The following is a 13126-nucleotide window of genomic DNA, read 5'->3' on the forward strand; positions in this document are numbered from 1 at the left end:
CCTAAAAATACAGATCAATTAAAAAAATATATATTTAATTTCTTTTAATGTATATATGCAGCTACCTCAAATGCAGCCAAGTCATTAAGCTCATTAAATAAGTCTGATTTTAGGAATTAATGGAGATTTCCAGCAGGAATTCTGCTGAGTCTCTAAATTAAATCTTTTATTCTAGCTGTAAAGTAACCTACATAACTTCCCTTTTGGTTAATCACTTGAAGATAGACTAAATAGACATGGAAGTTAATTGTTTTTTTAAAGAAACTAGTATTCCAACTACAAGAACATACAAAATCTTCTGAATTTTACACTCATGTTTTACACAATTTTGCCTTATATATCAGGACTAAGATGTGACTGCCAGCTGAGTCAGGATTAGTATAGCACCTAATGATTTAAGCAGCAAAAGTAATGTATTTAGAGCACCTGGAAGCCTCATGAAGCCAACAGTTTCAGCCTGTTATATATTCCATAGTCAGTGATTGTCTAATATTCTGATAGCATTTCAGAATCACATTAGCAGAACGGAATGATTTAATGATTTAATATATATAAAACACTCATATATCATTAACATCCACCTGAGAGAGGTTTATATATATTCCCCTAGCCTGAGAGAAGCTCTAGAACAGCTTATAAAGCACCTTGAAGTTCCATCTCATTTCAGGGTGCATTTCAGGCAATCACACATGTACAGACTATAATTCCCAAATGGGAACTTAGAAAACTGCCTACGTCTGCTTATAATGCTCTTGATTGATAGTAGTGGTAGAGCTCTACATAGTCTCCTCAGCACTGTGAGCGTGGTCTGGAAGAGAAGATAAGGAGATCTTGTTTTGAAATGTTCAATTCAAGTGGTACCTTTGTTTTTAATGAGTTTGGAAATAGAGTCAGAGTGGAACTGAGAAAAAGAGGTGAATGTTAATTAAAAGAATTAATGTTAATTCTGTATAAAAAGCAGCTTTTAGTAGGTCACCAAGTCAGTGGAATTATGCTAGAATACATGAACAAAGGACATTGCTTCACATAACTACATCTGTAATGCTGTTAAATAAACATTAATATCTGTGGATGTAAGTTCACTTTGTATTTGTGAAAAGATAATTTCACCATTGTAGTGGAAAGAAAATAAAAAAACCAGCATAATTTTACGACCAAGAAGCTGTTCCAATATCATGTAACACTTAGATAAATACTAGTCAAGAATGAACATCCACAGAACATTTTAAACAGAGTTGCTATTTTTCTTCATTTATTCAAGCATAATAATGCATTCAGGAAGTCAAGCAGCAACAAAGGTGCCTTAGCTGCCTCATGAGATGACAATCAGAAAACCAACCACCTCAGGGGTGTGCATGGCTATAGTGGGTCCTCGTGCACCCCTCCAGGGAAACCTGCATGCTCAGTTACCTCTCTGAAATGCCTGTACACCAACGGACACAGCATGGGGAATAAACAGGAGGAACTAGAGATCTGTGTGCAGTCGCAGGGCCATGATCTGACTGCAATTACAGACATGGTGGGATAGCTTGCATGACAGAAATTTTGTCATGAATGGCTACATACTTTTTAGGAAAGACAGGCCAATGAGGAGAGGTGGGGGAGTTGCTCTTTATGTGAGGGAGCAACTGGAATGTATTGAGCTCTTCCTAGGGGTGGAGGAAGAACAAGTCGAGAGCTTATAGGTAGAAATCAAGGGGCAGGCAAATATGGGTGACACTGTTGTAGGCATTTGCTACAGACCATCTGATCAAGAAGAGGAAGTCGATGAAGCCTTCTACAGACAGCTGGAAGTAGCCTCGCAATCGCAGGTCCTGGTCCTCATGGGGGACTTCAACCATCCTGATATTTGCTGGAAAAGCAACATGGCAAGGCATGCATGATCCAGAAGGTTCCTGCAGAGCATTGAGGATAACTTTTTGACACAGGTGGTGGAGGAGCCAACGAGACAAGATGTGCTGCTGGACCTTATACTAACAAAGAAGGTCTGGGTGAGGATGTGAGGACTGGGGGTAGCCTTGGCTGCAGTGATCATGAGATGGTGGAGTTCAGGATCCTGTGTGGTAGAAGCAGGGCAACAAGTAGGATTACAACCTTGGACTTCAGGACAGCTAACTTTGGCCTCTTCAAAGACCTGCTTGGAGGAATCCCATGGGTTTGGGCCCTAGAAGGTACAGGGGTCCAAGAGAGCTGGTCAATATTCAAGGACCACTTCTTTTAAGCTCAAGACTGGTGCATCCCTGTGAGGAAGAAGTCAAGCAAAGGAGCCAGGAGACCTGCATGGATGAGCAAAGAGCATCTAGAAAAACTCAAATGGAAGAAGGAGGTTTATAGTATGTGGAAAAAGGGACTGGCCACTTGGGAGGAATATAGGAACATTGTCAGGGTATGCAGAGGTGCAATGAGGAAGGCCAAGGCCCACTTGGAACAAAATCTGGCGAGGGATGTCAAGGATAACAAGAAGGGCTTCTTTAAATATATCAGCAGTAAAAGGAAGACTGGGGATACAGTGGGCCCACTGCTGAACGAGGTAGGGGCCCTGGTGATGCAGGTTGCAGAGAAGGCAGAGTTACTGAATGCCTTCTTTGCTTCAGTCTTTACTGCCCAGGCTGGCCCTCGGGCATCTCAGCCCCCAGAGGTGAGAGAGAAAATGTGTAGAAAGGAGGACTTCCCCTTGGTTGAGAAGGATTGGGTTAGAGATCATTTAGGCAAACTGGATCCTCACAAATCCGTGGGCCTTGATGGGATGCACCTGTGAGTGCTGAAAGAGCTGGCGGATGTTCTTGCTGAGCCACTCTCCATCATCTTTGAAAGGTCATGGAGGACAAGACAGGTGCCCGAGGACTGGAGGAAAGCAAATGTCACTCCAATCTTCAAAAAGGGCAAGGAGGAGGACCTGGGAAACTATAGGCCAGTCAGCCTCACCTCCATCCCTGGAAAGGTGATGGAGCAGTTCATCCTGGAGGTCATCGCCAGGCATGCAGAGGCCATGAAAGTTATCAGAAGTAGTCAACATGGATTCACCAAGGGAAGATCATACTTGACCAACCTGATAGCCTTCCATGATGGTGTGACTGGCTGTGTTGACAAAGGGAGAGCAGTGGATGTTGTTTATCTTGACTTCAGTAAGGCATTCAACACTGTCTCCCATAACATCCTCATAGACAAGCTAAGGAAGTGTGGGTTGGATGAGTGGACAGTGAGGTGGATTGAGAACTGGCTCAACAACAGAGCTCAGAGGGTCGTGATCAACAGGGCAGAGTCTGGATGGAGGCCTGTCACTAGTGGTGTTCCCCAGGGGTCTGTGCTGGGTCCTGTCCTGTTCGACATATTCATCAATGACCTGGATGGTGGGATAGAGTACAACCTCAGCAAGTTTGCTGATGATACCAAGCTGGGAGGAGTGGCTGATACATCAGAAGGCTGTGCTGCCATCCAACGAGACCTGGACAAGCTGGAGAGCTGAGCCGAGGTGAACCTCATGAGATTCAACAAAAGCAAGTGCAAGGTCCTGCACCTGGGGAGGAACAACCCCATGCACCAGTACAGGCTGGGGGTTGACCTGCTGGAAAGCAGCTTTGCTGAGAAGGACCTGGGAGTGCTGGCGGACAGCAAGTTCCAGCCACCAGGAGCATGGCGAACAGGGCGTGCAGACAGGGTGTGGGCGGCAGAAGGGTGTGGTGCAGCAGTTCATGTGGGCAGGGCACAGTCGCTTTCCTGGCTCTAAGGGCTCTAAAGGGTAACTCAGCTAGTGGTCATCGCCCCCCTAGGAGAAGCCAGCCCTAGCTATGGTTTCCACTTGCCTGAGAACCATCACCAGAAGGAATGTGGCGACCCAGACAGAGCCCCCATACAAACATGCAGCTGTCCAGGACTCCGGCTGCAGGGAGTGCCTGAGCCTGGCACTCGTACCTGAGGGCAGCAGAGAAGACAGGTGTTTGTGGTATGACCAGGTAGATGATCTACTCTGCCTGGTAGCAGAGCTGAAGGAGGAAATGGAAAGGTTAAGGAATATCAGGGAGTGTGAGAGGGAGATAGATTGGTGGAGCCCAAGGCAGTGGATGGAGGCTCCACAAGAAGCAGAGGGTCCCCTACCCTCTTGCCACCAAGCAGAAGGAGGGAACCTAAGAGATGGGGGAGAATGGAAACACATCCCTGCTCAGGGCGGCAGCAAAATACCCTCCTGACTGGCCTCCCTCACCTTCCCAGCTGCCCTTACACAACAGGTAAGGGGCACTGGAACTTGAGGGCCAGGCAAATGAGGATGTAGGTGAAGGTCCATCTGGAGGGTTGCCTAGGGTGAGTTGGTCAGCCCCACACATTACAACCGCCTCTGTTAAGAAGAAAAGGAGAGTAACTGTTGTGCGTGATTCCCTTCTGAGGGGGACAGAAGGCCCAATATACCGACCAGACCCATCCCACAGGGAAGTCTGCTGCCTCCATGGAACCCGGGTCAGAGGTGTTACTAGGAAACAACCTGGTCTAGTACGGCCCTCTGATTACTACCCGCTGTTGGTTATGCAGTTTGGCAGTGATGAGGTTGCAAAGACAGGTCCAAGAGCAATCAAAAGGGACTTCAGGGCACTGGGGAGATTCGTTGAAGGATCAGGAGTGTTTTCCTCAATCCTGTCAGTGTCAGGGAAGAATACTGAAAAGAACAGGAAGACTCATCTGATTAACACATGTCTCAGAGGCTGGTGCCATTGGTGGAATTTTGGGTCTTTTTGATCATGGGGAGGTTTACATGGCACCAGGCCTGCTGGTGGCAGATGGAGTTCACCTATCTCAAAGGGGGAAAAGGATTCTTGCACATGAGTTGTCGGGGCTCATCAAGAGGGCTTTAAACTAGGTTCTAAGGGGGGAGGGAATATAGCCAGGCCCACTAGAGAGGAGCCTAGGGGTGGCATGCTGAGGTTGGGGGTGAAATCGATAGCCCAGCTCAAGTGCATCTACACCAGCTGGAAGCCATTGTGCAGAGGGATAGCTATGACTTAGTCACCATCACAGAGACATGGTAGGATGACTCTTATGACTGGAGTGCTGCAATGGATGGCTATAAGCTCTTCAGAAGGAATAGGCAAGGAAGGAGAGGCAGTGGGGTGGCTCTATATGTTAGGGAGTGCATTGATTGCATAGAACTTAGCGATTTTGATGATAAGGTTGAGTGCTTATGGGTAAGGATGAGGGAGAAGGCCAACAAGGCAGATATCCTGCTGGGAGTCTGTTATAGACCACCCAACCAGGATGAAGAGGTAGATGAAGTGTTCTACAAGCAGCTGGCAGAAATATCAAAATTGGTTGCCCTTGTTCTAGTGGGGGACTTCAATTTACTAGATGTCTGCTGGAAATACAACACAGCAGAGAAGAAACAGTCTAGGAGGTTCCTGGAGTGTGTGGAAGATAACTTCCTCACACAGCTGGTGAGTGAGTCTACCACAGGAGGTGCGTCGCTTGACCTCCTGTTCACAAACAGAGAAGGACTGGTGGGAGACGAGGTGGTAGGAGTCCATCTTGGACTTAGCGACCATGATATGATTGAGTTTGCAATTCTTGGTGAAGTAAGGAGGGGAGTCAGCAGAACCATTACCATGGACTTCCGGAGGGCAGACTTTAGTCTGTTCAGGGCACTGGTTGGGAGAGTCCCTTGGGAGGAAGTCCTGAAGGACAAAGGAGTCCAGGAAGGCTGGGCATTTTTCAAGAAGGAAGCCTTAAAGGCGCAGGAGCAGGCTGTCCCCAAGTGCTACAAGACAAACTGGCAGGAAAGACGACCACCCTGGCTGAACAGGAAGCTTCTGCTGACACTCAGGAAAAAAAGGAGAGTTTAGCAATTTTGGAAGATGGGGCAGGCAACTCAAGAAGAGTACAGAGATATCGTTAGGTCTTGCAAAGAGAAAATTAGAAAGGCAAAAGGCCAGCTAGAACTCAATCTGGCCACTGTTGAAAGGGATAATAAAAATGTTTTTACAACTATATTAACAACAAAAAGGGAGCCAAGGAGAATCTCCATCCTCTATTGGACGCAGAGGGGAACATTGCCACTGAGGATGAGGATAAGGCTGAGGTACTAAATGCCTTCTTTGCCTCAGTCTTTAACTGTCAGACCAATTATCCCCAGGGTATTCAGTTCCCTGAACTGGAAGGCAGGAACGGGGAGTGGAATAATCCCCCCATAATCCAGGAGGAAGCAGTTTACAGTCTGCTGAGTCACCTGGACACTCACAAGTCTATGGGGCTGGATGGGATCCACCCAAGGGTACTAAGGGAGCTGGTGGAGGAGCTTGCCAAGTGACTCTCCATCATTTATGAGCAGTCCTGGCTAACAGGGGAGGTTCCAGAAGACTGCAGGCTTTCCAATATGGCGCCCATCTACAGGAAGGGCAGGAAGGAGGATTTGGGGAACTACAGGCCAGTCAGCCTGACCTCGGTACTGGGGAAGATTATGGAGTTGTTCATCTTGAGTGAGCTCACCAGGCAAGTGCAGGACAACTAGGGGATCAGGCCCAGTCAGCATGGGTTCATGAAAGGGAGGTCCTGCCTGACCAACCTGATCTCCTTCTATGACAGGGTGACCCACCTAGTTGTCGTGGTTTAGCCCCAGCCAGCAACCAAGCACCACGCAGCCGCTCGCTCATTCCCCCCTGGTGGGATGGGGAAGAGAATCGGAAGAATAAAAGTGAGGTAACTCATGGTTTGAGATAAAGACAGTTTAATAGGTAAAGCAAAAGCTGCACGCGGAAGCAAAGCAAAACAAGGAATTCATTCACTACTTCCCACGGGCAGGCAGGTGTTCAGCCGTCTCCAGGAAAGCAGGGCTCCATCACGCATGACGGTTACTTGGGAAGACAAACGCCATTACTACAAACGTCCCCCCTTCCTTCTTCTTCCCCCAGCTTTATATACTGAGAATGACGTCATATGGTATGGAATATCCCTTTGGTTAGTTGGGGTCAGCTGTCCTGGCTGCGTCCCCTCCCAGCTTCTTGTGCACCCAGCAGAGCATGGGGAGCTGAAAAAGTCCTTGACCAGTGTAAGCACTACTTAGCAACAACTGAAACATCTCCACATTATCACCACTGTTTCCAGCAAAAATCCAAAACATAGCCCCATACTAGCTACTACGAAGAAATGTAACTCTATCCTAGCTGAAACCAGGACACTAGTGGATGAGGGGAAGGCTGTGGATGTTGTCTACCTGGACTTTAGCAAACCCTTTGACACTGTCTCCCACAACATCCTCCTAGAGAAGCTGGCAGCTCATGGCTTGGATGGGCGTACTCTTCAGTGGGTAAAAAACTGGCTGGATGGCCAAGCCTAGAGAGTTGTTAACAGAGCTAAATCCAGTTGGCAGCTGGTCACGAGCGGTGTTCCCCAGGGCTCAGTGTTGGGGCCGGTCCTGTTCAATATCTTCATTGATGATCTGGATGAGGGGATTGAGTGCACCCTCATTAAGTTTGCAGATGACACCAAGCTGGGTGGAAGTGTTGTTCTGCTGGAGGGCAGGAAGGCCCTACAGAGGGACCTGGACAGGCTGGATCGTTGGGCCAGAGCCAACGGTATGAGATTCAACAAGGCTAAGTGCTGGGTCCTGCAGGGATGAATGTCACGGACTCCTGACAGATGTTCTGCAGAAGACCTTTATCCTCAGCTTTTCCTTGCTTATATATCTTTTCGTCACATTCCTCATGTGATCACGTGCACAAACAATTTCTGTTATTCGTCAGCTAGCTCTAAGCATGTGCCTTATACTGCATTCTAATAGGCTGTTCTATTTGCTCTAGCTCTAAGCACGCGCCTTGTGCTACATTCTAATAGGCTGTTATATTTGCGCTACTTCATTTGTTTTTGCTTACTTAAATTCTTCTTGGCATTTCCCATGCTCCTATCTCTGTTTTTTACTGCCGCATTGCTTCAGTTCAAGGATGTGTCAAACAGTGCTAAGTTACTTGCAAATTCATCCCCCATTTTGGTCCTTCCGACCCTTCTTGTAGAGGCGTGTCACATTCGCTAGTTTCCAGTCATCTGGGACCTCCCTGGTTGACCACGACTGCTGATAAATGATGGACAGTGGCTTGGTGAGCTCCTCTGCCAGCTCCCTCAGTATCCTCAGGTGGATCCCATCCGGCCTCATGGACTTGTGAACATCCAGGTGAAGGAGCAGGTCGGTGACTGCCACCTCTTCAACAACTGGGACTTCATTCCGCATGCTATCTCCATCTCCCAGCACAGGGGCCTGACAACCCTGAGGATGACCAGTCTGACTATTAAAGACTGAGGCAAAGAAAGCATTAAGTACCTCAGCCTTCTCCTCATCTTTCCTGGCAAGGTTACCTTCCGCATCCAACAAAGGAGGGAGATTCTCCCTGGCCCTCATTTTGTCACTGATGTATTTATAAAAACATTTTTTGTTATCTTTAATGGTGGCGGCCAGTTTAAGTTCCAGCTGGGCCTTCGCCTTTCTAATCTTTTCCCTGCATAACCTCACAACATCCTTGTAGTCCTCCTGAGTCACCTGCCCCTTCTTCCAAAGGCAGTAAGCTCTCCTTTTTTTCTTGCGTTCCAGCTAAAGCTCACTATTCAGCCAAGCTGGTCTTCTCCCCCGCCTGCTCAACTTACGGCACATGGGGACAGTCTGCCTCTGCGCCTTTGAGACTTCCTTCTTTATTAACATCCAGCCTTCCTGGACTCCTTTGCCTTTCAGGACTGCCTCCCAAGGGACTCTGTTAACCAGACAGACTCCTTAACAATCCAAAGTCTGCCCTTCTGAAGTTCAGGGTAGTGGTTTTGCTTACTCTCTTCCTTACTTCTCCAAGAATCGAGAACTCTATCATGTCATGGTCGCTGAGCCCAAGACAGCCTCTGCCCACCACATGACCCACCAGTCCTTCTCTGTTTGTAAACAGCAGGTCCAGCGGGGTACCTCCCCTGGTTGGCTCACTTACCAGCTGCGTCAGGAAGTTATCTCCCACACACTCCAGGAACCTGTTGATCTGCTTGAGGGTAGGAAGGCTCTACAGAGCGACCTGGACAGACTGGATCGATGGGCTGAGGCCAACTGTATGAGGTTTAACAAGGCCAAGTGACGGGTCCTGCACTTTGGTCACAACAACCCCATGCAACGCTACAGGCTTGGGGATGAATGGCTGAAGAGCTGCCTGGCGGAAAAGGACCTGGGGGTGTTGGTTGACAGCCAGCTGAACATGAGCCAGCAGTATGCTCAGGCGGCCAAGCAGTATGCTCAGGCAGCCAAGAAGGACAACAGCATCCTGGCTTGTATCAGGAATAGTGTGGCCAGCAGGAGCAGGGAGGTGATAGTGCCCCTGTACTCGGCACTGGTGAGGCTGCACCTTGAGTACTGTGTTCAGTTTTGGGCCCCTCACTACAGGAAGGACATCGAGGTGCTGGAGTGTGTCCAAAGAAGGGCAACGAAGTTGGTGAAGGGTTTAGAGAACAAGTCTTATGAGGAGTGGCTGAGGGAGCTGGGGTTGTTTAGCCTGGAGAAGAGGAGGCTGAGGGGAGACCTTATTGCTCCCTACAACTACCTGAAAGGAGGTTGTAGCGAGGCAGGGGTCGGACTCTTCTCCCTAGTAACAAGTGATAGGACAAGAAGAAATGGCCTCAGGCTGCATCGGGGAGGTTTAGATTGGATATTAGGAAAATGTTCTTTACTGAAAGAGTGGTCAGGCATTGGAACAGGCTGCCCAGAGAGGTGGTGAGTCACCATCCCTGGAGGTGTTTAAAAATCTTGTAGACATAGCACTTCAGGGCATGTTTTAGGAGACATGGTAGTGTTGGGTTGATGGACTTGATGATCCTAGAGATCTTTTCCAACCTTAATAATTCTTTGATTCTATAATTCTAAGTTGACCATGAGCCAGCAATGTGCCCTTGAGGCCAAGAAGGCCAATGGCATCCTGGGCTGCATTAAAAAGCATGTGGCCAACAGGCCGAGGGGGTTATCCTCCCGCTCTACTCTGCCCTAGTGAGGCCACATCTGGAGTCCTGTGTCCAGTTTTGGGCCCCCCAGTTCAAGAAAGACAGGGAACTACTGGAGAGAGTCCAGTGGAGAGCTACGAAGATGATCAGGGGACTGGAGCATCTCCCTTATGAGGAAAGGCTGAGACACCTGGGTTTGTTCAGCCTGGACAAGAGAAGACTGACTTATCAATGCTTATAAATATCTAAAGGGTGGGTGTCAGGACGATGGGGCCAGTCTCTTTTCAGTAGTGCCCAATGACAGGACAAGGGTCAAATGGCACAAATTAGAACACAGGAAGTTCCAACTGACTATGAGGAAAAACTTCTTTACTGTGAGAGTGACAGAACAGTGGAACAGGCTGCCCAGAGAGGTTGTGGAGTCTTTTTCTCTGGAGACATTGAAAATCACCTGGATGTGGTCCTGTGCCCCCTGCTCTAGGTGTACCTGCTCAATCAGGGGGGTTGGACGAGATTATCTGCAGAAGTCCCTTCCAACCCCTACCATTCTGTGATTCTGTGATTCTGTGATTCTGTGATTCTGTGAAGTCAGGTTTGGATTCACAACTGTATATTCAACACAGTCACATTAATTGTCCAAGAAACTGGCTGAAGAGGCATGCGTGCTAGGCCACAAGGTCTTTTCTAAAGGACCATCCAAGTTCCACTGAAGATGACTGAGGTCAGGCTTGTGATGGCTATTTTTGAACTATTTGCTCTCCTAAAGGTTTGTTTAACATTCTTAGATACCCTGAGCAATGTTTCTCACCCTAAAGCTGTACTTCCTGTCTCAAACAACCTATTATCAATCCATTAGCCATATATAGCATACTCATTGTCCTCATATTCAAGCACCTCTTCATGTTCTTAACTACTATCCCTAGGTTTCACAGCTCTGCTAGGCGCAGTGTGTCTCAGTTCAAGAAACAAACTCAAATGAAAGAACAAGGCCACTAAAAATTACCAAAGGCTGACATGGATGTGTTTATAAAATAAAAGAAGTAGTTTCACATATTTAGGTGAATATACATCTAAATATAAAGATAAAACAGAAGACGCTTTCTTCCTTATGCATTGTGTTTCATAATGAAAAATTAGATATTTCAGATGATGTAATAGGAAACATTGCATTGAAATTAGCTGTTTAAACTAGTTTTATGCTATATTATAGCTTACAAGAGAAAAGAGCACAAGAGACAGTAGTTAAAGATCTATGGCATTCCAGTGAAACATGACTGAATTACAGCCCTTCATTTGATGAATATTTAATTATCTTTATAAAAGTGGGATGGTCTCACAATGGGAGACTGAGAGTAGCTTTCTCCCAGAATATTCTATAGCCAACAGATTAAGGACCTTTCCAGAAGGAGGAAAGTGTATTTTCTGTGAACTGCTCCAAATTAAGGGTAAGTATTTCAAATCAGGTTTTCCAAATCCTGGATTTGTGCTGTGAATGTTAAAGAGTTTATACACTTAATCTGGGGATGTGGATTTCAGTAGACAACAGGACAAATAGCAAAGAAAAAACTAAATTCCCTTTTTTTCATCTTGCCCTAAGTCCTTTCTAATCCATGTAGATATATCTTGGCATTCTGAACAGATTTTAGCTTTTACAGCATCTCAGTGAAGTTGCCAATTTTCATCCCTGTTTAGCCTTTGGAGAACTGGAAAACAGAGGTTTTGAGTCCCTGTCTTACATTGTACGCATTGGACTATTATGCAAGTTCTGCACTTTTTTTTTTTTGCATACTTTTTAACCTTGCTTCTACTGTCTCAAATAAAATAAATGTACCTTTTTGGTATGACAGTTAGTGGAATCATATGCTCAAGCTAGACAATATAATTTTTTAATACCCCTTTTATTTTTAAGTTTTGTAATTCATATCAGAGGATTCCTCTTCCCAGTCTTCCTGGAAACAATCATGTTGGTTTGCATGTGGCACTGGAGATTATTATATTCAAGAAACTTGTTTAAAATTTGGAGCACATTTTCAGAACTGAATTTACTGAATGTTCACTTTGTCAATTGAAAAGCCATATTTTAATCTCAGATATCAATTTTAGATTATCATATATTCAGAATGCACTCTGTGTGCATGCGTGATAGTGGATATTTGTTGAACTATTCTGCATTTAAGATTAGCATTTAGACCAACATGAAAAAATAGAATGCTGCTGCTTCTTCTTGCAAGTATAAGCAAGGAAATCTTCACAAAACTATACTTCTACAACATTCTTTGTGATTTTAAAGAGGCCTTTTTGAAATATCTACATTGCATTTTGAGCTTATATCTATCAAACATGGAAGCTGTATTTTTAGGATGATGCTTAAATTACAGAGCAATCTTCCAATCCTTTAGTAGAACAGCTTTCTCTTTCCAATCACATTTGGAAAACAGTAGAAGGAAAGGAGATAACAAATACTTTCTTCCTGACCATCTTCAAAATTACTTTTTATCACAAATCTGGGGAAGTGTTATTTCATGTCCTGTTTTGGGTAATCAAAGAACTGAAAGTCTCACAAAAGGTTTCTCTTGACAACTATCACTACTGTATCTTATCCCAGATACATTTTTTAAAAAAATATGAACTTCAAGAAAAGATAACAGTAAGTCATGCCTTCAAGACAGACCATTCTGTTGATCACCAAAGAATGTAATACTGAGCCTGTGAAAAATAACTACTGGAACCATAAATGAAATAAACCTAATGTTTTGGACAAGGTTTTAAGTACTGGAACTTGTACTGAAGATAGACCCTCATTTTGCCTTGTCAATATCAAGTTTTGGAAAAAAACACAAAAATACTGCTGTAATTTTCAACTTGTATGCTAATAATGTTATAAGAAATGGAGAAGAATATTCTTCTGTTTCTGTCCCATGCATAATTTTTTCTAGAATTTTGTTTTATTGTAGCATCAGCAATACAACAGAAGAGCCAGATCCATAGCTGGAATAAGTCTATTGTTACCCCAGTGCAGTTATGCAGATTTCTGCCTACCAAGGATATTCTCCATCTCTGTACATATAATCACAGGCTGTTCTGCTTTAATTGGGTAGCTTGCCAATCATCATGCTTCTTTTTAAGAAAAACCTGAAATATTATTTTCCAAATAATACACCATTAAAATGCACATTTATATTATTTCAAATTG

This window comes from Phalacrocorax aristotelis, chromosome W (assembly GCF_949628215.1).
Source record: "Phalacrocorax aristotelis chromosome W, bGulAri2.1, whole genome shotgun sequence".
Taxonomy (NCBI): Eukaryota; Metazoa; Chordata; class Aves; order Suliformes; family Phalacrocoracidae; genus Phalacrocorax; species Phalacrocorax aristotelis.